The sequence below is a fragment of the Dromiciops gliroides genome, chromosome 2 (genome assembly GCF_019393635.1).
Source record: "Dromiciops gliroides isolate mDroGli1 chromosome 2, mDroGli1.pri, whole genome shotgun sequence".
NCBI classification, from domain to species: Eukaryota; Metazoa; Chordata; class Mammalia; order Microbiotheria; family Microbiotheriidae; genus Dromiciops; species Dromiciops gliroides.
The window spans coordinates 165,748,546-165,771,063 of NC_057862.1; the positions used below are offsets into that span (position 1 = coordinate 165,748,546).

The 22,518-nt window shown below is 43.3% G+C and overlaps 1 long non-coding RNA gene across 1 annotated transcript; it reads left to right on the top strand.

Annotated features, from left to right (window-relative positions):
* Nucleotides 1-2,696: 2,696 nt before the first annotated feature.
* LOC122744120 lies at nucleotides 2,697-20,022 on the top strand. Its single transcript, XR_006355050.1, has 5 exons — nucleotides 2,697-2,834; nucleotides 3,886-4,242; nucleotides 4,422-4,505; nucleotides 16,190-16,500; nucleotides 19,855-20,022. It is a non-coding gene; the product is annotated as an uncharacterized LOC122744120 (long non-coding RNA).
* Nucleotides 20,023-22,518: the final 2,496 nt, after the last annotated feature.

The window sequence follows — 22,518 nt, forward strand, 5'->3', positions numbered from 1 at the left end:
ATTTAAATTGTTTAATGTAGTCCTAAATCTTGAAGATTTCATTCTCGTGGTATAGCCTCAAAGACCATCTTTTCTAAGAAACTAAACTAAGAGATTTTTCTATTCATATGTTATTCAAGAGCTAGGAAATATGGCATATCTTTATGCTTCAAGATGTTTCCAGGATCCTTTACAAACAGAAATGAACTCCTGTCTAATGCAGTCTACTCCAGTGCCCCCCTCCTTTTGGACTAAATGGGCCCCTTTTACCGAGGAAGCTGCTAATATGGCACTAGGCTATTAATGGGAAAAGCATTTACTTTAGATTAAGAAGAGTGTAAAGTAGAAAAGGGGCCCTCTATGACTGGCTATTAGGGATGTTAGTTAAATATTTATAATGTCTAAATTAGCATAGTGAAAGCTCAATTCATCAATTTGTTCTGGTCTGTTTGTAAGGGGAAAAAAGAAATAACTCCAAATGCCCCTGAAGAAAGACGCTGCTTCAGTCAATAGAAAGATGACTGAACAATTTATTATGTTTCTGTGGTAAACTTTTTATTTTGATTTTATTTAAAGATACTTGTTGCAGCATCTTACCTTAAAGACCATTTACCACAGTCAATATATGGGAGAGCCATGCATTATTCATTGTTATCCAATGAAAAATTTGCTAAAGGTGCTTCAATGCTGAATATCTGATTGATTCATTGATTGTCTGATAGTTACTTTCAAAAAGAAAGCCCTAGGAAAAGGAAGCTGGAAACCAGGAATCCTGGTTCCTATCTCTGTTACTAACCAGCTGAGTGACCTACCTTTCTACCGCTCTAAAAATTATACCTTCCCAATAAGAATGTTTTACGGTTTTATTGGTAATATCTGGAAGGGAAACAGTCAAGTCCTCTCACAAACACACACAAACTCAAAAAGGTTAAATACTTTATTGTTTCTTCCTCTGTGACTAGATTTCTAGGCCTGCTTAGCATTTGTAAAGGACCAGCCACATTAGCACCTAGATGCTGAATAATAAATGTTTGTATTAGTAACGATTTCAATCATTGTCATTGTTACTTCTTACATCATTTTACATGGCAAAGAGAGGCACAGAGAACTCACACATACAGACTGAGCTAAGTTGGACTGAAGCTCCAGATGCAGTTGTCCACCAGTAAGGTAGGTAAGGAGCAGAATACCATCCCTCACATTGCATTCTGATCTGCAGGACCCCCTTACTTATACAAGGAGAGTAGGACAGAATTTCTCAGAAGACCCCATAGGACTGACAGCTTATAGTAAGACTCGGCTGATTCTCTTAACAGAGGCTTTCCTGCTCCCCTTTCACTCCTATGGCTTCCATACATTCTAGCAGTAGACAGTCCTTTCCAGGTCACTTTGCAAAACTTGGCCAAAATAACCTTTTTTCTGGGGATGTTTGCTGGGGCGGTGGGGGCGGGGGCAAGGGGGACAGGGGATGCACAGATTGTTTTCTTCCGTGTGTGTAGCATCCAATAAGAAGAATATCTATATTGCTTCGTCTATCGGTAGGTGAATCTAATTCCCATTCCTTCTCTTCACCACCACCGCCCTCCCCCCCTTCACATACACACACATACTTCCTTTTGCTCCTCTCTCCTGTTTCTTTTCGCTACAAACTGGCCTTGTGGAAGGATGTGTGTAGGGAAAGGGTTAAAGGGTTTTCTGGTGGAAATGACCCAACAGAAGGGGCTCGGCCTGGAGCTGAAATCTAAGTGCTAATGACCGCTGGCCTTCACCCCACTGCTGTCCACCGGGCTGAGCCCCGGCCTCGGAAGGCTCGGGGGGCACAGTGTTCTGCATTTAACATTTGAACTTCTCCTATCCGAGGCAGCAGGACGTTTTGTCCTAGGGTCGCTGACCCCGGACTCCCCCATCAGCTGCCTTGAAACCTTAATTGAATGACAGATGGTCATCTTAGGGGAGCCAGAAGCTCCGGGCGGCCAGAGATCGCCTGCAGAGGGAGGGGGGCAGCCCTCCCCAATCCGCCCCTCAGGTCAAGCCCGCTGAGCTTCGGCCACCAGAGCATCTCCGGGGGAGCAGTCGGTAGCTCTGGCTAAAGAGGCCAGGAGGCTTGAGACCCAGAGGACATGAGGGCAGGAAGGAAAGAGGAAGATGACCCAGCGATCTTTCTTTCCCAAAGAACTCCAAAGATCAGGAAGGAGACAACGATAGGTTCTTGTCTCTCTCGGGAGTAACTAGGACTTTCCTTGAAAGTGTTTGGGCCTGAACCAGTGCCAAAGCAGATTAGTGGTTCCTGAATCTTGTGGCGCCTTGCTGCCCTCAGAGGCTCCAGCATTGCGGCCCTGCGAGGTTGGCCTAACACAGGCACTGGCTGGACACAAATCTTCCATTGTAAGTGCGTCCAAGGGCAGCCCTTGGAGTTGTCTAGTGCCAGCCCGTGAACACCACGACCTCGCCTCTGTCCTTCAAGGCCCAGCCTAGTAGGAGAGGGAGAAATCAACCCAGGGGCAACTAAAAAGAAAAGTAAAGGGCAGAAAACCCCGTAAACAGGAGCAAGGCCGGGTCGAAAAGAGCCCCTTCACTCTCTCTAGCGCGGCACTGTGTCGCTGAGCACTGACTGGCCCACGGCCCAGGCTGCACAACGTCCGGGTGCAATGCCCTCCTGGCCTCCAGCTGCTGCTGGGCCTACAAGCCTGGCCTGTTGAAGGACCAGAGCTCAGGAGGCTGGGGCCCAGGCCCGGGGAGCGCAGCAAGACCGAGGTCACAGCAAAAGGAGTCTCTCTCGCGCCAGAGCCTCGGGCTTTAGGATGACCTGCTCAGGGCTGATGGCTGCAGCAAGGAGAGGAGCTTCTCGAGAGACTGTAAGGGGCTCAGGAAGCAGAGAATGCATAGCAGAAGCCAAAAGCAAATAGGGTCCCAGGTACTGGGCCATAGAGTCCCGTCAGTTTCAGTTGGACGTACCGATTTTACTAGGAAGTGAAAATGACCCAGGCTTCAGGAGGCAGAAAATCCAGTCCCCGGGTGCAGCAAGATTTTCGGGCCGGATCTTCGCGGGGGCGGGAAGAAGGGAGGGAGGCCCGCAGCCACAGCTCTGGGAGGGGCTCAGACCCCCGGGTGCAAGTAGCGCTCCCCCGGCCGCCCGCACTCTAGTGTCCTATTTCTTTAAAATAAAAGCTGCAAGCCCTACAATTACTGGGATTACAGTGAGAGGGTATTGATCTGCAGCCGGCATTGTAGGATCAAGCGGGCAGGCGGATGCAGACACCCCCCCACTCCCACCTCCCGCTGACGCCTAGTCCTGAAAAGCGCTAAAAAACCGTTTATAAATGTTTTATTTCAGACGCAGCACCAACACCTGCTGCAGAAGAATTACCCCCGCCAGTGGTGATACAGCACCCCCCTTTTCCCATGTCCCCCATTCCCCTCCCCTCCCCCCCCCGCCTCCCACCTTTGACCATTCGTACATAGCGCCAAGGACGCAACCACCTTAATCTTTTTCTTTCTTTTCTTTTTTTAATTACAGACGCATAATATACACATAAGCAAAAATAAAAAAAAATAATAATAATAATGAAAAGCGAGCGGGGGAAAGGAGGCCCAGCGAAAGCGGTAAATGCAGTCCTAATGCACAGATAGCTGACATCAACTTCCGTTAGCCAGCTCCTCGGGATCGAACCTTTCGATTGTAACTGGGACAATTTGCATAGTGATTCCCTTTCATAGCTTTCCCAGGTCCTTAACAAGCCCAGGCAGCTATTCAAATGCAAGGCTAGGCTGACCAAAAAAGAGCTACCCTACGCCCGAAGGAGAGAAGACAAAACCCCCGATTATCATTATTATTTTTTCTTTTCTCTCTTTTCTCTTCTTTCTCTCTCTTCCTCCCCGGCTCTATCTCTCTCTTTTCTCTTTCAGATTTAGCTACGAGCTGTTTATTTATGGCTGAAAATGTGTGTGAGAGAGAAAGAATTGATCTTTCCCGGGATTTAAAGATGGAGCAAAGGGAGCTGGAGGGAATTTTTGTTTGCTTATTTTGCTTAGACTCAGCTCACAAATTGGGGATAATGGGGGGAAGGAGATGCCTGGTCCTCCCTCCACCCTTCTCCTCACGACCTTCCCGGACCCCGCACCCTTGAGCAGCCTGGGCGGACCCGGACCCCGGAGGACTAGTCCAGCAGTCTGTTGGCTCGCCTGCTCCGCAGTGGGCTGCAGAAGAGGGCTTCACAGAGGGGGCCACCCCTGCCCCTTCTCTTTAAATGAGTCCAATAAAAGGTATCACCTGCTACATGCTCTCTTCTTGATTAATTTTTCTTAGTATGCATGCGTGTGGGGGGCTTTTAGGGAAGCAGGTTGTGGTTGAGTTTTAAGATAATAAAAAGAGGTTTTCCTATTTCCCCCCTTTTCTTTCTCATTTGAAATTATGCAGATTGATTTTTTCCCCTCCCTCCTAGGGGGCAATCCTAGGATGCGAACCTGATCGGATGTCAAAGAGGCAACTTGCCATGAAATCCGCTAATGCACCGCGACTCACCGGGGTAAGCATATCTAACAGGAGCATGCGAGGGGAAAGAGACTTGGGGAAGAGCTCAAGGCGACGGTGATCAGAAGGGCTAGTGAAAGGGGAGCGGTGACATTTGGCACCCAGCTGAGTTTACTGGACATGCAAACAAGGTTTAAAGCTCTGCAGAGGTCAGCAGCCGCGTCACGAGCTCAGGAAAGCTGAGTGGGAGCTTCTATCCAGCAGCAGTCAGTTTGCGGCCCCTGCAACTGACAATTTCAGTGCTTTCGAGTTTTAAGTAGCAACTGAGTACAGGAAGGGCTCGCGCGGCCACTGTGTGCGGAATATACATGGAGCTCTACAATCGAATACACAGCGGACGCATACTTGTATATTTTCGTGTGTAATTGTAACATGAGAAATAACACAGATGAACCTGCACTTTAGAAAATGTAGAGAGCGGGATTAAATCTCGGGGCACAAATTACCATATGCGATTTTGTTATCATATCAATATACTAGTCCAGGGGGACTAAATTCCCCCTGTTCCCTTGATTGCATAGTCTCTCTCCTCACCAACTGCAGCCCCTTAATATTTTAAGGATTTGATTATCTAACAATGCAGATATTTGTTTTCTTCGATGCTTCAATGAACGCTGCAAACAGTTGTTGTCGAATGTTATTAATGCGGCAGCTCATTTCGTGTTTGCTTTTTTTTTAAGTAAAAGAAAAATAGGTTTGCTTCCATGGGGGTGGGGGAGAGGGGAACCTAGAGGAGTTTAAATCTTAGAACTCAGTACAACATTGATTTGTAATTCGTTCTTCAACTACTTGCCTCAGCAGCTTGGCACAATGAAACGGGTTTGTCGTATGACGTTTTGTGGTGTCTCTTTTACACATCGTCCTTCTGAATAGTTTTATTGGTTTTTCCTTTTTTTTAGTTTTAGTGTCTAAAAATAAAACTCTTACCACCAGAAAGATTCTCAGATGTGTGCTGTGTTTGCTTTCTCATCTGGCTAGACAGAAGAGGCAAATCCAATGGCACGTAGATTTCCCGTATATATGTGCTTAATACAAATGACATACTGTATGCACAACTCTAATTGAACAGATGAGGCAAATGTGGAGGTAACTGGGGGTGGAAGGTAGGGAAGGGTGGGTAGCAGAGAGACATTATTATTCTAGGAAAGGGGAGTTTAGGGCCTGAACTTTCCAAATGGAGTGTCTGTGTAGGTCCAATTCCTCGGAAATTCACTTGCCACTTCTAGGCCTGTGTAAGCAGTCAAAGGGTACCTGCCCATTCAGGCATTTTGTGCAAGAGAGATTTCTTGTTTGAAAAAGACGTATCAGGGCTTGTTTCTTTGTTAGGTTTGTTTGTTTGTTTTTAATTTGCAGTTACAAAGAATTCTTCTCATTTTTAGTGACCCTTACTCTAAATTGAAAATAATAGTAATAAAGGGAAGAAAATTGTTGCCTTTAAATTATCACAGTCATTGTGTTGTTTTTAATAGGCATTTGATTTTATTTTAATAACTTGATATCAGATCAGCACCAAGAGAAAATGTTAAACACCCAGGAAAGCTAGAAAAGGTCTTTGTGGGCAGACAGATTTTCTTCTACTCAGACTCTGACGGTATTTGGCGCTTGGAGATATTGCTTTAGTTTTGTTGAATGGCTACAATTCACTTCTTAAAACAGTAACTCAAGATGTAAGTAAAAGTGTTTTCATTTTTTATTGATCCTGCTTACATCTTTCATTATCCAACACGTAGCCACAGCAAATTATCACTCATCTGATACAGAGAATTCTATTGGCAATTGTATTCGTTGGAGAGAGAATTCTAAATACTGTGCTTTCTCTGCACTTAGTAAGAACTGATAATGAAGGTCAGGCACCGCTAAAAACTAAATAAATGGAATCTTCTCTCTCCAGGAATTGGAGGTGATGTGTCCATTACATTCAGACATGTGGATGTGCATAAAGAGTGGCTCTTTTACGTGGGTTGGCTTGCCCTCTTGGGCTTTACAGGTTTGATCACTTTGGAGAGAAGACCTGCCCACTTGAATCAGGCTTATTTGGTTTCACTCACCCGGGTTCCTTTAGGGAACCTGATTTCAGTCCCTAGCAAAGGTAGGGAGAACGGAAATGACGTATAACTCTTGACCAACAATACGACAACGTCCAAGTCTACATCAGCAAAGTGAAAAATCTAAGGCATATATTTACTAGGATAATTAAAGACTAACCACCTTATACACTTTGTTCATTTAAATAATTTTGGAAGGGAAGGGTCTTTGTTTTGCATGAATTGCCCTTATAATTGTCTAAATGACCCTACACTTAGATCACTATTCTAGCTCAGGAGCCAACATGGGATAAGGCTGTAGGAGATCTAGCCTCTTGTCCCTGAACGTTCACTCAGCTGTGAGACCTTAGACAAGTCACATTATCTTTCTGGGTCCAATTTTCCTTATCCATGTCAAAAGAGAGGATAAGATTAGATAATTTCTAGTCCCTTCAAGTTCTAAAAGTCTACTATTATTTTGTTCTGTGAAACTAGGTGACAAAGAAACAAGGGGAGTTCCAATGTTTGTTTTGTTTTTAAGCAGTAAAGGTTGTAAGATTCAAACTGAGCAAACATGAAAAAACTGGTAGCCTTCTATGTGCAGGACCATTCAGCAACTAGGCTGGGTCTGCCAGAAAGGAATCCACTGCCTGATGGGCAAGCTGATCTTTGATATATTCTCTGCTATAGATCTGACCCAGGGCTTTGTGAGAGAATCAGAAAGGCAAGCAGAGAAATTGGGAGAAAGAGATGAAATAAACCACCTTGGAGAAGGGAGCTGGGGGCAGTGCCTGCCTTATCCCCCTAAAAGAGCTGATATGTGATTTATGATCCAGTTCAGGGGAGAAGTATAAAACAGATAAAGGAGATGCCATTGACTCTTGGCAGTAAGTGGGAAGAGAGCAGATATTCCCGGCTGTGCCTTCCTTTCCTAAACCCTTAGCAGTCAACTCCCACAGACTATTTCCCCAGACTGGCATCAGGACCGATTCAATTCCCTTTGGGGGAGGGGGAGGTCTTGTTTTCTCCCCTCAGTAGATTCTCTATTGCAAAGGGTCTGCTCTCAAAAGTTTGCCAAGGTGTCCTATTGGGGACGAAACCTGAGAAAAAGCTCTGCTAAATCCCATTAACACCTAGAACAGCTTGGGAGCTCAATATGGCTACTTAAAAAATAAGTAGGAATAAAGGCCTAGTTCCAGGGTGGAAGGGGGGGGGGTGTTAAAGGGCAAGCAGAACCAAGCAAGGAGTATCAATTAGCTGCCCACAGGGGGCGCCAAAACCCCTCCTTCACTTGAGGGGGGGCTTTCAGTTTTTTCTTTTGTTTTCTTTTGCTGTTGGTTGTTTGGGGGGTTTTGGTGGTGGTGGTGGTGGTGGTGGTTAGTTGGTTGGTTGGTTGGTTGGTTGGTTGGTTGGTTGGTTGGTTGGTTGGTTGGTTGGTTGGTTGGTTTAACATTCCCTAACCTATAACGTGATTTCTGCCTCCATGGTAAACCAAATACCAGATTTTATTGTTTATTTTGCTTTGTTCTTTTTTCATTAATGTAATTGTGGCATTTTCACACCCCCTGGCCATGTATTTGTAGGATGTTGGGGGCTCACTGGGGACTCGGTGCTGTCTTTGGTCTATACAGATGATAGTGGTGACCCATGGTGCCTTGATTTTCAAGTTGTTTTGCCACTTATGGTGATAATAGATCTTCCATGAACCAGCCACACTGTCTCTTGCACAGGCCCCTTCAAACCAATTTCGTGCATCTGCCATACTGTAGTTATCTGGGTAGGGGTGCACATTGTGGCCATAGAGCAAAGGTAATCAGTGAATCTGTGTAAACCTTATCATTGGATAGGAAGCTTTAGCCTTGTGGGCACTGTGATCCACCTGAGTCAGAGAATTTGTGGCAAAAGTTGTTGGAGTTGGGGTGTGTGGGTCTTTGTGTTTGTGTATGTCCTTTTGGTTCAGACTTGATTTCATCAGAACTCTCTTCACTTAATAAGATGGGTAACTCATCTGCAACTTATAGTCTTAGAGGATTGCCTGGCACATTGAGAAGTTGCCTGACTTGTTCATTATCACCCAACCAGTGTGTGTCAGTCCTGACTAGGAAGATGGCCCACAATCCACTGTACCATACTGCCTCTTTGCTGTTTCTAGATGGGAGGCAGAAGTAGATCTCTAAGAAAGGGAGTGGAGATACATTATAGAAGGTACTGACAGGTGAGGTTATATTTACTGTAGTCATTCATGCAAATTCACTTACTTATATGAGCACATGGAGAATACAGATGAAAGACATCCATGGAAGCCTATTTGTGAAACTAACGCAGCTTCTTGAATCCAGCCTAAAATAAGCAAACCCTTCTTTCTACTACTAGCCAAACCTTTGTTCTGGTCAATGGATCTTTTCACTTGGGAGTCTGAAGAGCTTCATGAAGCCCTTGAAGGAAGGGACATGTGTTTGCAAGGAACAGAACCCTTGGTAGTTAGGGAGAGGCTACTTGAATTTCAGGTGAGGATTTTGAAGTTTAGGACTGTGGGGCTATTGAAAACAGTTTCTAAGGATCTTTCCTGCCATGGAGAAAGAGCCGAGGACTTGGGAAAAGGCTAACAGAAAGCCACAAGAATCCGAGGCTTGCGAGATCCGTGTTTCCTCAACAACCGAAGGCTGCAAGGGCTAGCAAACTTTTGAAAACCTAGGGCAATCATATTAGCTATGGAAATGGGGAAGGAGTGAAAGGATAGCCACCAGACGGGATTTCTCCAAAAAGAAGTCCCACAACAAACGGAGAAGTCTGGACACACTCTCCACTTGCTGCCAACGTTTGGAGTTTTGCAAACTTTTGCCCTCGCCGTCGTTTCGAACAAAATGACCACCAAGGAAACAGAGGACCTACATGCAGAGTGTTTTTCTAACCACCCCTTCTTGGCCCACTGGTTTTTCCAAGCAAATGAAACGAGCTGAGTTCTTTATTGAATTATTTTTTCCAGTCTTCTGTCTTTTTATGAAAATAAAAGACAACACTTTGTCATTTTTAATCATATAAGCAGACAATAAATCTAATTTCGATATTGATTTTTTTCCCCTAGAATCAAGTGATTTTTGCAGTGTCTGTTGTGTTTACTTCGGCCAATAAGAGTCGTTTTCCCAGAGATTGTGTAGCATTGGGGCTTTGTCTATATTGACAAAATGAAGCCGGGCGCTGAACAATTATCAGAAACATTTACTTGATCGGTGTGGACAACCAAGGTGAATGATTGCGAGGAGAGCAATCTGCTTTTTCCGCAGAAGCAGGTTGTTCGTGGGCGTGTGTGTTTGCGCGAATTACCCAGATAATTACCTCCGATGGATAACCACTTCAGTATGCCCATCGGATAATTCCATAATTCCTTGGTCCTGAAGTGGCTGGCGCTTGGACCTACTATAGTGAAGGGCAGTTCTTTTGTTTAAAAAAACAAACACTCCTCTTACTATAGTCAGAGATTAAAAACCCACAAAATAGTTGAGTATTTGGGGATTGCAGAACAAAGCAGTGGTAGACTGCTTTAGAACGCAGAACTCTCCGGCCCCTAATAAAGTTCTTCTGGAGCAAATGTGCCAGATGCCACCTGAGGCAGAAATTCAGGAACGCTAAAGGCAAAGTTGCCAGATCACGGTCGAATATGGGTAGCCTAGGAGGCATCCCAAGAACCTCACCTGAGAGAGAAGTAGCTCCTCACACTACTCCGAGTTATCTCTCAGCCCCTCTCAAAGAACTGTGAGGATTTTTGCATCTCAAAAAGATCTCTTTGAAACCTGGAAGGCTCCCTATCCCATTCCCACTCCATCCCACACATACACAATCACCGAAGTCGTTAACTGAACCCAAAAAGCAGAAAAAGAATCCTTGTTTATCCGAATTTGGGGTGGAGGTTGCAGAAGCCCAATTTTTTTTTAAGAGTCTGGGTTTTCTATTTTTTCAATGAACCAGCTAGCCAGAGCTTTCACTATAGCGCTGTCCTTAGTACACATACCTCTCCTTCAGGCGGAAAACCAGGCCAATTTACATACCATATGTATAGGTTTAAAAAGAAATAGAATACAACTTTTTCATGTATTTTAAAGGGTCAGAGGGTAGGACCAACCACTTCTGCCTGACTGAAACGCTCTGAGACCAAATGTTGACCAGTTGTGCCCATCAGTTCAGTTACCCCGACCGCCAATGCGGTGAGTTGCCTGAAGCTGCGAGGTTGTTTTTTGTTTGTTTATTTTTGTTTTGTTTTCGGGGGAGCGGGGATAATCGATTTGTTTTATTTGCTTTTCAGTCTTTCCGTTTGGGTTTGTGGGATGAGAGGGGATGAGAGTGGCGTTCGCTTCTTCCCAAATCCTCATCAGTTGGTGGAGGGATGGGAGGAAAGAAATAGTGAACCCATTTCCCAAAGTTGGTGAATACATTCAGGTCCAGCTGAGCAGAACCCTAGGGACCAGGGTGTACGCTAAGAGCCCAGGACGCTAGGCCACTGGGGTCCAAGGCACGGCTGGGGGAGGGGACCGGGCAATGATCTGGAGAGGCAGAAAGCAAGCGGTGAAGGGAGCTCAGGGGCCGCTGATGACCCCCTGGGTGTGACCTTTCCTGCTGCTCCTCTGGGGTCATTATTTAACTCTTCGCTCTCCACAAGCCGCCTGCTTAGCAGCCCGAAGCCCTCCGGGAGGATATTGGGTCGATATTTGGGGGCAGCCTTCGAGGGCAGAGGGCAAAGAGAGAGAGAGAGGAGTAGCTTTCTGCACACTCCACATAGGGAAAGAGAAGGAGGTCGCTGGAGGTCCCTGATGAAACGGGACACCCCCCCCCTTTTTATACAACGAAGCTTCTATTTCTCCAACTAACAGCAGTACCCTTCCCACCTCCCGTGCCCCTCTGAAGAAAAACAAAACAAAACCCACCACCCTCACAACTCTTTGGGGCTCGAAAGGCAGTGAGGAGAAAGTAGTCAGAGCCAAGTGACTGGAAGAAGAGCTGCTGATTTCGGGGGCGGAGAGTGGGGAGAGGGGAGGGTGGTCGTCATCCAAGTGTGGCCTTCTTTGATCTGGCTCTAAATAAGTTCTAGTACCCAAAACTGCTCTGAGAGAGTAACACAGCCCGGAGTCCGGAGTCCAGGACGGAGCAAAGCGCTGCAATGCTCTCTAGAAAAAGTGCCCTCTTGGTAGGAAGACATGGGCACTGACGACTTATCTATCTGCTCCTCCCCTGGGTCGCCTTCCATCTGCTAGCCTCGACTTCTCTCCCCAGGCACCGCACAGATTAAAACTTAGCGGCGGGGTTGCAGGGCAGCCCTTGGGCCTTGACCCGGGGCAGGACTCCTCTGGCGCTAACTCAGCTAACTCTCTCCCTGGCCCCACACTGTTAGTCCTCTTCTAAAATGACAGGATTGAAATCGGGTGCCCAGAAAAGGCTCCCTATCTGAACTACATTGAGAAAGGAGAAATAGAATGCCCCAAGTCCGAACTGCAAGCTGACCATTCCTTCCTCCCGTTTCAACCGGCCGCTGACCTCCCTCCTGTTCAAACACATAGCCCTAGGTCCCTGCGGGCTGGAATTTTAGTAGTCTCCCCAGTTGAAGGCCGGTCAGGGAGGAGCCGAGAGCGTAAAGTTCAAATGCATCAGACTCTGAAGTCATTTATCCGGTTTCATAAATAATTTTCTTATTACACTTAAGCCCCTTAATTCCTTCTCCTTCCCACTTTCTTGCGGGGTTTCAGCAGATAAAAAGTTTCTAAGTCGGCTCGGTTGTTGTTTTCCCCTTTCCATCATTAACATCATTAATATAAGCTATCAATAACCCTGTCGTTTGGAGCATAGTTTCGCAGTATTGATCCACATGGCTATTCATCTCTGCCATGCAAGACACGGAATAATTTTCGCATTACAGTAGCTTGGATTTGCTTTTAATTCATATTTAAAGCTGCAACTGGCTCTGTGGAGCTCTCTGCGAAAGACTAGAGGCGCCTAATTAATAATAAGTTAGAAACGAAGGAAGGCACCGGCGAATAAATAATTAATACAGACATCTATGTCTCTTTGAATATTGCTCCTTTAAAAATTTAGACTTACCAGGACCATACTGTAAGTCTGCAATTTATATTGTGGGGATGATTTAAGAAAGCTATTTTTTTCCTTGAAATACAATACTAAATTATTTACAGTGTTTTGCAAACCTCCTAAGTTCCTTCATTACCTAACCCCTCCGGTTTGTTCCTTCCAGGTGGAAAACACCAATATAGCGGGGTGGGGGATCAACTCTTCACGAGAAACCCTAACTGGATGCCAGCTGCGTTCTGTTTGAGTATGGGACGCAAAGGGAACAAATGAGAGTTGAGGGGAGGGAGAGAGAGATATTGATCTCAGGTATACAGGGCTCCTTATCTCATTGGAGCTCAGAATTCAAATCCTCAGACAGAGCTGCTTTTTGTTGGGGAAGAATGTAGTGAGGGACCAGAATTTACTGACAATCAATCAATGCAGGAGTACTTTGGGTAACCTTTTTGTCCCCAAGTAAAGATCCCCACAACTTTCCTAGGGGAAAAAAAAAGCTTAGAATTGAAGACAAACTGAGGGGGAATCCTAGAAAGAAGACTTCATCTATGGGAATTCAACCTTTTCTAAAGGGATGGAAAAACTCTTGGGATCTCCCAAGCTGGGCTAAGGGGAAAGCTCCCATGTAGGAAAAGACCCTTGAGGTCAAGGGGCAAGCATCAGGGCTGAAGAGGAGAGAAGGGTCAAAGAGAACGAAATAGCCAAATAAAAGGGGTGAGAAAGACTAAAAACATGATGTTTGGGTTTTTCTTTCTTTCTTTGATCGGGCATTGTTAGCAATATTGATTTTTGTTTCTGTTGCTCAGATTAACGTATGTTTAACATAAAAATACTGACATTAGTCAAGTACATTGTAATCATCTTGTTGAAGGAGACCATTTTTCGTTAGACGACAATTCCCCCAAAGAAGTGTTTTTAGAACAGATGGGAGAACACTTAAGAAAGCCCAAAATCTTTAAGATCCGAGGCTCAGGTGAAGAATCAACCTACTGTGAGGATGATAGCGACAGTAACAATGATGGCAGGGCTGATGTTTCTTCTTACCTAGGTGCCTCTCCTTGAAAGAGAGCCAAGCATTTAGCCAACAAATTGTCCAAGGCTACATGCTGCCCAAAATGTGGCTGTTCTAGTTTAAGAGATCATTACACAGATAATTATTGCTGTTCTCACCATCATCGTTGCTATGGTGTTCCCTAAAGTTAAAAGACAAGTTGCAACCAGGATTAGAGAGGAGTCAGTCTGTAAATCAGTGTACTGCCTTGGAGGCTGCTGACTTTCTCAGTTACTCAGAGAGAATAGCTCCTCTTTCTTTTTTCTCATTGCCATTCTGGCATGTTTTCCTGAGATTCCTACTAATGTCTGGTCATACTGATCCTGGATTCAGGTTTCAAGACAGCATTATTCCAGGGATCAGGGCTCTGACATTCAGAATAGTGATGTCTGGAGGCCTTCACTTTACCTCTCATTTTTTCCCTACCCTATCCCATTCCCCCTCCGCCTAAGCATAGATTCACATTCATAACCTATGCCCAGGACTTCCTGGGTCCCCCATTCCCTATTCCATTTGAAGTGCTCCACAAACACTGAACAGCAAACTACTTTTCATCCTTCTAAAAGACTTAATGACTACCGAGGGATTGGAAATCCAACTGTTTTCTTCACCAGAAGCTAAAAATGTTAGAAATAGAGGGGTGAGGTAGGATAAAGAAGGTAATCATAGATTACTAGTCTTCCACAAGGATGTAGATACAGGACCTGTCAGCTTAGTCACATCCTCATCTTTGAATGTGGGATGAAGGAAGACCTTGGCTATGGGTCAAGGGAAGTCTTACATATGAGTCAAAGGAAACCAGGAGAGAAAACTCAATTCCTCTTCGTATTATTTTCTTTCTCTTAGTAGGAAGGCATAAACTAGATCTACATATGCCTACTGCCTACCTGTTGGTGTTCTGTGACCTATCTGAAGACATCAGATTTCAAGTATCTATTTAATGTATGTGTTCCTTTAGGGGGAAATAGTAGGGTTCTGTCAGTCTATTTGAACAGGTCAAATTGCATGCATCATCCCTTTATAGGATTAGAAATACCATATATGTAAATGCAATCCATAGGTCCTGCTCTGGAAGAGATTTATGGACATCAGTTTTCCTGTGTGAAGGGAATGAAAAGTCTTTCTTGCATAAGAATGTAGCTGACTGCTCTAGGCGTACATGAAAAGGTGCATTTCTATGCATTTTCTATCACTCTACATGGTTCTTTCCAAATAAGGGTCAGATCCTAGGTAGGCTCTCAGTGCTGGCCACCTGATTCTCAAGCTGGTAATGCTGAAATTCTGCTAGCCACAGAAGTCACTCTAGTCCCCACAGGGTGTAGTTTAAATAGTATTGGATATACCGCTTTCTGGGGAGGCAGGCGCCAGGGAGTCCCACAGACTGGGTAAAGAGCATGGAAGGGGAGGAGGGGGGAGTAGAAAGAAAAAGAAAGGTAAGAAGAGGGAGGAAGGAAGGGGAAAGACAAAGAACAGCAGGAAGGACAGAAACAAAAATGGGTGAAAGGAAAAAGGTGGGGAGAGAATGCAGGGAAGAGGGGAAGGGCGAGAGGGAAAAGAGGAGTGAGCAAGATGATAGGGAATTGCAAAAAAAGTTTCATTTTTAAATCTTCTAGGTGTCTTCGGGTCAGATAAAGACAAGGGCAGTTAACGATTATTCTGTTAAATCTATGGCACTTGACTACACAAACACTAATTGATTAGACACCGAAATGATTTGTTTAAAGAGTTTTTCCCTCCCTAGTGCAGTTCCTCCAAAGCTTCCCCTCTGCTATACCAACTGAAGCTGCTGGAGATGATCACAAAAGGGGAACAAATGCCCACCCGGGAGGAAGAGATAGGCTCTTTAAGCATGGGAAGCCTCTTGAATGGGACACCTTAAAACCCTCTCTACATGAAGCTGGTTGCTGGAGCTTTGAATACAGCTGCGGAGCCCCAGTTTCTGATGTCCCAGAATTCTCTGGGGCTGTCTGGGAAGTAGCCCACACTTTGGGGAAAAATGTGAACAGCTTCCTCTCCCCAACACACCCCCTTTTAATTCTTCCTCTACTACAGACTTTCTCGCTGGTAGGGATTTCTGTCAGGAGGAATTTCCTCTAAGATCTGGTCCAGTAAAGGGGTACTTAAGGTTGTCCACCTAAATAGAAGTTTATCAGAAGGCTGGACTTGAACAGAGTCATGAGTGGGACGGAGATAAGCCAAGGTGGAGTGAGAATATATGGAGAATAGATTTCATCAAAGCTATTCTACCTAGCAGGACAGGTGAAGGGTACCACTCTTCCAATATACAAATTGCTAACTATGTCTCAGTACCCATCTTCCCACTGCCACATCCACAGAGATCAAGCCAGCCCTAGTAGAAACCTGAGCTGTGCCCCTGGCTACCTCGGACCCTTACATCTGGAGGGAAGGTTGGAATCAAATTGTAGATACTGAAGAGAGCCCTAGAATGCAATTTTCCTTTCTCTCTGCTTTCCTTCTTTCTTCTTTCCTTCCTTTTGTTTACTCATTCTTTCTTTCTTTTTAAAATTCAATCAGGCTTGAAAGGCTTCCTCCCAGTGGATCTGGATTATTTTACAATTCAACTCTAAAATATAACCCAGAAGAAAAGACATTGAAAAACATAGTTTTGCCTCTAGGGTGAAGACAGCAGAGCTCCAAGCACATATCTCCTCCTTATCCTTAATGCTTTTTCACTAAAGAGCCAACCTAGAACTTCATCTTGTGACAACATCAAGACCCTCAGCTAGCCAGCCAGATCTTGGCTATGGTATTTGCTTCAAAGCCTAGAGCCTATCTCAGCCCATCAACTGTCAAGAGATGAGTGGTTTAAGCTGGATATGCAATAGGTAAGTCTGAATTTGTCTCGGAAATCTGGGGGCCTTGAGTATCAGTACACAGAACCTGATCTCTGATGATAACCTTAAACAGTCCCAGTCTAGACAATGTGTTCAAGACTTTTTCTCTACCCTTAAAGGATAAGGACCCTTCAAAATGGTCAAGGTTGGGAAACAGCTCTCTTAAATTGGTTCCCTAGCAGACTGTCTTTTTTTTTTTTTTTTAGTGAGGCAATTGGGATTAAGTAACTTGCCCAGGGTCACACAGCTAGTAAGTGTTAAGTGTCTGAGGCCGGATTTGAACTCAGGTACTCCTGACTCCAGGGCCGGTGCTCTATCCACTGCACCACCTAGCTGCCCCTAGACTGTCTTTCTTGACCCAGATCAGAAGGTGAATGAAGATATTGGAGGGGAAAGCTAGATGGTTCAGTGGATAAAGCACCAGCCCTGGATTCAGGAGGATCTGAGTTCAAATCAGACCTCAGACACTTGATACTTACTTGTGTGCCCCTGGGCAAGTCACTTAACCACCATTGCCCTGAGGGGGAAAAAAAGAGGACATTGGACTGGTTTCCTTGAATCTGGGGCTATATGACTCACCACCGGAAAATAGAAGAAACCTGAGAATATGAATGAAAGTAGGGGAATTTGACTATAGTATAATCCCTTGCCTGATGTTTTCAGAAGGAAGGAAAAACAGAAAGAGGAAGAAAGGGAAGAATGAATAAAGGAGGGAGGAAGGGAGAAAAATGAGGAGGAGAAAGAGAAAACATGGGAAAACTAATAGGAATATGGATAATAAGTTGAAGGATAAGGGGAAAAGTTAATGTGAGAAAAACAGAGAAAGGCCTTATGAGATAAGCAAAATGGAAAACAAAAGAAAAAGAAAAAAAAATCAACTGAAAAACTGCCATCCTGGATTAATTGGTTTCTATTGCTTCCCTTTTCTATTTAGAGAAAAGGTATGTAGAATAATGGTGCTTTTCACTTCCAAGGAGTGGAAAGAAGTAATTTTGAACTGGTTTTAAGGAGTGTTTTTACACTAGCAAATCATCAGGATTTTTTTTTCTCTTCCCCTGTAAATTTCTTTATATTCTATCTAGTATACACCCCCCAAAAATATTTCTGTACATCTAAAGTAAACAGTATTACAAAAATTTCAGAGTAATTCTGAGTGAACTCTGAGTGAAAAAAGATCCAGAGATGCTGGTATCAATCTTTCAGGCCACCATAAATCATCACACTACGCACCCCCTCTCCCCAAGTTTTACTGAAGTGCACTTGATTCCCAAGGAGAGAGCCTACCAAAGTTAGAAAATTTGAATACGTTTGTTACAAATAAAGGCTTGGTTTGTTGTTTTGTTGATGGTCTAGACTTAAGAAAGTGATAGAGAAAATGTTAATAATAAATTTTAAACTGACAACTGTTGACAAGTTTTTTTTTAAGTAAAGAAAATTTCAATGCTTGATCTTTCTTCATCCCTTTTCTCCCCATCCCCCTACATCGCACCCCAGTTCCTTACCAAAGTGTGACATCAAATTTACCCATTAAAAGAATAGTTTATTTCTGTTTGGAAGAACAGCAACAGCAAAATAAAATCAGTTCCAAATATACCAACACAATTGCATGTTTAATAGTGATTACAGTGTAGCTTTTCTTGCCTTAATGACTACAAAGTTATTGATTACTTCAAAAGTAATATTAAAAATCATCAAAATTCCCATCCCCTGATAATCAGTTCTTGTTGAATGAATGTTGTACCCTAGGCAGCTGTCTACCTTGCCCACCATAAGACCCTGCACTGCCTACTAGGCACTTTCAAGAACACAAAGAACTGGACTTCATCCCAAGGTTTTCATTTTTACACTCTGTTCTGAATCCAAGAACCAATGTGTTATATTGTTTTTTCATTTATGATCTTCAGGATAAGCTTATTTTCTGTTTCTGTAAGTCTGCCCCTCCGTTTTATGTCTCTATTTCTATCTGTGCCAGTACCATTCACCCAGTCTTCCATGCTTGAAACTTTGATGTTATATTTACTCTTTTCTCTCTGGCCTCACATTCAATTGACTACCAAGCCCTATTAATCCCTCCTCCCCGAAGCCTCTAACTTAGAACCCTCGTTTCCATTTGCATTGCCATCACCTTACCATGAATCATCAATATTGACTGGGCTGCAACAATAACCTCATAACACATCTCCTTGTCTTCACTCTCTCTTAGCTCCAATCCATCCTCCATACCTCTGCCAGACTAATCTCCTTTGTTATTAATCCGATCATGTCCCTTTTTTTCTCAAAAAGGGTTAGAGGGCTCCATATTACTGAGTAATATTCATAAGCTTCTGCTTATGAACAATCAAGTCCCCCCACTATCTGACACCACCCTGTCTTTCCATTCTCATCATGACTACTCCCCTGTCAACACTATGCTGCAATAAAAATGGACTGCTTGCTCCCCAGAATTTCTTTCTCCTGCTTCCATGCTGTTTCCTCTCCTGCCTTTGTTCATGCTGTTCCATATGATTTTAATTTCTTACTTTCTTCTCTTGCATTTCTGCCTATCCTTTAAAGCTAATATTAAATGCTATCTCCTTAATAAACCCTTCCCTGATTCCTATTTCCAATTAGGTTATGACCTTCATTCTCAGACCTTATGTAGGACTTTGTACTTCTCCAATGTGCTAACTATGTAATAGTTTTAATGTATTGTTTCCCTACTAGATTATAAGCTCCATGAGGGCAGGAATCTATTTTATTTAAATTTGGTCTTCATCTTCACCACTGCCACCCCCAAAGTCCTTAACACAGGGTTCTGCTCACTAGTGGGTTCTTAATAATACATATTGGTTTATCTGTCTGTTTGTTTGAATGAATGAATGCTTTCCAAATCTGCCTAGCTTGTCTTTAAGTCCTAGAGGTTTCTTTCTTAACAACTTTGCTTTTCATACATTTATATGAATATTACTTTTTTTTTTTTGCAGGGCAATGAGGGTTAAGTGACTTGCCCAGGGTCACACAGCTAGTAAGTGTCAAGTGTCTGAGGCCAGATTTGAACTCAGGTCTTCCTGAATCCAGGGCCAGTGCGCCACCTAGCTGCCCCCCATTTATATGAATATTAAAGAAACATGCACTGGGGAGTAGGTGACAATATTTCTTCTGAAATATTCTGAAATTTGTCATTCAGAAATCTGTTGAATCTCTCTTACTTATAAAGAGAACTAACAGTAATCTTCTTGGGTCTTTCCTTCAGTGGAAAAAAAATTGGTAATTCTCAGAGGAAGGCATTGTGTGGCTATTATTTGGTGAAATGTCAGCTCCTGTATCAACTATTAACTCCTTCATATTTTTCTCTTTTCTATCCAGGTTTCAGGAACACTGAGTTCCCAATCAATTCTCCTCACTTCTAGGACCTGGTATGAACAGTGTGACTTGCATACATTCCCCAGGAAAATTCTCTTCTAACATTTACTAAATATAAATACCTAATTTGTTTTTATTGGTTCAAAACCTAAAATGTTGCTAGCATCAAGAGCTTAGTCACCAGAATTCCTTTTTCTTTTCATGTTATGAACATTTTTTTAATGTGGAGATAAAGGGGAAAACATTATTATAAAATATTTTTTCCTTTAATCTGTTTTGGTTATGAAAATGAGCTTTCTTTCTTAATAGTGCCTTATATTTGCATAGTGCTCGTCTCATACTTATTACCTCATTTGATCCTTAAAAACAACCTTTTGATGTAGATATCTTCTTTTTACCCAGAGGTCAAGTGACTTGCCCAAGGCCATATAACTAATTAGAGACCTAGCTGGAACTAGGACTCAGATCGACAGACTCTTCCTTTTCAATTAGATACCTTCTTCTGGGACATTTTGTTAACAGTGAATTCAGTGCCCTGGAAATCTTACCCAACCTCAGGATAGTCAACAATAATATGCCCATGTCACACAAATTTACAAATTTGGTTTTCATTACAGACATTTTGCATCAGAAAATTTTGAAACTTATGGAAACTGGCAGTTAGAAAGAGTAGTAGTTTTTAGAATGATAAATGCTTGTGAGCCCCTTCTCCTCTTCCCTAGAAGGATTCCAAAGAGTATCAGGAGCAGGTAATTTTAGGGGCCAACAGACGTTGAACTCTCAAAGAATCATGTTTAGAGTTGGTCTGGAGCTTAGCGGTTATGAAGTTCAACCTCCTCCACTTAGAAATAAGGAAACTGAAGTTCAGAAAGGGTAATTGATTTGCCCACAGTCACACAGGTTAGTGGTAGAGTCAGAATTTGCACCCAGGTCTACTGAATCCCAATCCAGCTCTCTACACCACAATGGGCTGCTACCTTATACACCAGCAAGCATCATTCATTAGGCATAGAAAGTTAAGCAAATGTTGCTCCACCAAACAACATAGAAATTATTTTCCTGTCCTACTATTTCTTTCCTGCTCATTTTAAGGAAGAATAGAAGGCCCTCCTCCTTACCCACCAGAAATATTAATGATTGACTTTTCCTCAAAGTTGGGAGCAGGCGGTGTTTTTTAAGGGCTGGGTGGAAAGTCACTCATTCTGCTCTATGGGATGTCAATGAGTCAAAGAAATGTTTGAACAAAATATCACCAACTAGACTTCAAAAATGAAATTAGTACTAAGCTTACAATGCACCCCCTCAAAAATCCAGCATGGTGTAGAGAAACCAAATTGAGTTGTCAAACATAGGACATGTCTAATAGGTTTATTTGGACAATCCCTTTATGAATATACACTTAAGCAAAGTCCTATACATAAAGCTATTGGTATTGGGTTTCAATCACACTTTTCCAGACCTTTTTGGGTAGCTCTGACAGAATCTAGTTGGGAGCCTTGCATGAGTGTTTCAGGATCAAATCTTAACTACACATAAAGAAAACTATGAACAATTTATTCATTTAGTAGTATTGACCTTTTCCTTTTTTTTCTTTGTTACCTTTTGAGAAATAAGTTACCATGAAGACAAATCAATCTTTTGGAGAAGATTGGGGTGGGGTGGGGGGAGTACTACTGTTTCCAAGACAGATGACTGCAACATTAGTCTTTAGAAATCCCTTTCCTCATAATGAGATGAGGAAAACACACATGAGTAATTTTCAGAATGCAATATTCCCCAAATATCTTTTGACCCACAATCCAATTTGTGTGCAGCATAGTGGTTACTGCAATGATTTCATGGTAGCAAGTTGGGGAGCCTATACTCATACCTTGTCATTTTCTCCCAACAATAGTTATGATTATATAATGAGAGGAGGTGATATGTAAACCATTAAGTGGTGTATGTGTCAGTAGTTATTTTTTCCAGCAATATGGCAAGATCATTTTATTGTCACTTTATTGTTTGGATTTTGGATGATCACTTGTCACTATATTTCCATTTCAAGAAAGGCCTAGGTAACATTATATGGACAAGATGGAGTATCCTGTGAGATTCTAGCTCAGAAATCCTATTAAGTCTTTAATTCTATTAAACCAACTAGAATGGTGAACCCCGTTGGCTTCCAGTGCTGGAAAATTGACTGTCACTGACAGAACAACATTCCAAACTTTTCTACCTGGACTTAGAACAAAGAGAGGCCCCACTACCTCAATCACAGGTTGCCTTCTGTTTTCATTCAAGTTTACCCAATCCTGGTGCTGGTCCCTAGTGGGGACCACGCCGCTTCCCAGAACCCTTCCCTTCCCGTGTGAAGGGAACACCTACAACGCCAAGCGGATGTTGTTGGATGGGTTCTATTCTCCATGTGTTCTGGTCTGTTTCTCGTTCTTTTTCTGGCATGGATTTCAGGTGGATCCTCTGTTTTAAATCTAAGGTACTGTCTGTCCTAGGACAATATAAAAAGTCCAGAAAGGATCACCAAATACAGTAAAGGAGAAGAGGATTGACTTCGCACTCACGTGTTCTCATACGTGGGATATAGGAATTCTTAATCTGAGCGCCATTTAATTTCCACCCAGCCCCTCTCCTCACTAGTCGGGGGTGCCTTGCATCCCGGGGAAGGCC